The sequence below is a fragment of the Callorhinus ursinus genome, unplaced genomic scaffold, assembly GCF_003265705.2.
Source record: "Callorhinus ursinus isolate GAN/ISIS: 27379988/994484 unplaced genomic scaffold, GSC_fseal_2.0 scaffold64, whole genome shotgun sequence".
NCBI classification, from domain to species: domain Eukaryota; kingdom Metazoa; phylum Chordata; class Mammalia; order Carnivora; family Otariidae; genus Callorhinus; species Callorhinus ursinus.
In genome coordinates this window covers 642,730-644,309 of record NW_027397126.1, presented here as the reverse complement: position 1 = coordinate 644,309, position 1,580 = coordinate 642,730, and positions in this window count along the sequence as shown.

Sequence of the window (1,580 nt, the reverse complement as noted above, 5' to 3'; positions counted from 1 at the left end):
TTAATTTGTAATACCCGTGTGTTTCACAGCCGGTTTCCAATATCCCCGAACACTTATGAACTCTCCTGAGCCAGTAGGAGTTGGCTGCAACCTGTCACCGTCTGCGTCCCCACCTAGACTGTGAATTTCGGGTGGACTTTGGCTGGGACCCGTCCAGCCCTCTTTACGGAGGACACTCACTTAACGTTCACTGCAGCCAGCCCGGCAAATCCATCCTTTTGTCTTCCCTCTAAAGAAGTTAAGAGAGAGCTCAGTGTGCTGTTTAACAACAAAGGCCACTTGGCAAGGGCTCTAGAGGAAGCCAACCTGACCTCAGCTAAGAACAAGGTCGGAGCTCTGTTATATATAGCACCTCATGACCGACTTCCTTCACGCTGAGCTAATATGTCACTGCCTGTTGACAGACAGCGCAAGGCTCTGCCGAGTGTCTTAGCCTTTCCTTGAGGGGTGACCACCAGCTTGCTTCCTCAGGTACTATAGGTCTAGTCTTCCTGTGAAATTCGCACTGAATCCCATACAGCGAAAGAGAACTTTTGCCTTTCTGGGCCTCAGACCTGGATCCAGTTACTTCAAGACCCATTAGAGTTCCCTGAATTCCAGCCCACTAGGAGAATTGAGACATTCCCCTGAGGGTCCTTGTAATGGTTTTGACTACACCAGAGCACCAGGCCGGCCACCATCAGGAAAGAACTCCGGGAAGGGTCACAGCATGTCTGAGGCCAGGTCAGCCATTAGCGGCACCCTATGGAAATGAACTTTTATTAATCATAGCAAGAACTAACGAGCAGTGCGGGCTTCCTACCTTGGTGCCAAGCACCGTGAGATGCCATCCTCACAGACTAATTAATGGGGCCTCCCATGAAGTCCTCCACCAGTGGCACCCTCACAAAGATTGTCACTCCCCTGGGGCTGTTGCCCATCCAGTAAGATCAGACGGTGGTTGGGACCAACAGGTTCTGCTTCGTTTTCTCAGTGACTCTTTTCTTTTTGGCCAAGATGGTGCCATGTGGCTTCCTCAGTAAGTGTGTTCAAATCACCCTGAAGCACTCCACTGAGAAGCATGGCAAGAAGAGGTCCCACGGGCTCAGCTTTGCCCCTCTCTGACATCCGTTCAGAGAGTTGAAATCCGTTGGCTTTTCAGGGCACTGGGTGACACTACCCACGGTCCCCTCCAGATCTCAATAGGTTGACATTTCTCATCATTTGAATAAATCAAAGTGACAGGGGCACACGAAGTTGCTGAGCTGGGGAGATGATCACAAAGAAGTGAAAAAGACATTTTCACGTTCTTGCTGATGAGCAAAATAAGTAAACTTTGCAAAGGAAGTGGGACGCTTTGTGAGAGAAGCCTTCTCAGGGACAAGAGCGTCAGTGCTACCTCTGTCTTGGCCGGTAATAAACCGGTGGGAAAACGTTTCAAAGCCATCCATCGGTGCACCCTAAAAACCCACTGCGTAGAATCCACATGCTGCCGGGAAATGAGAGAGCCCTGATTTGGTAGAGTCCTGCCCTGGGAAGACAAACCCAGTGTTACGTGGAAAACGGAATCCGGTTCCCCTCAAGTGAAGCTTCAATTTTGG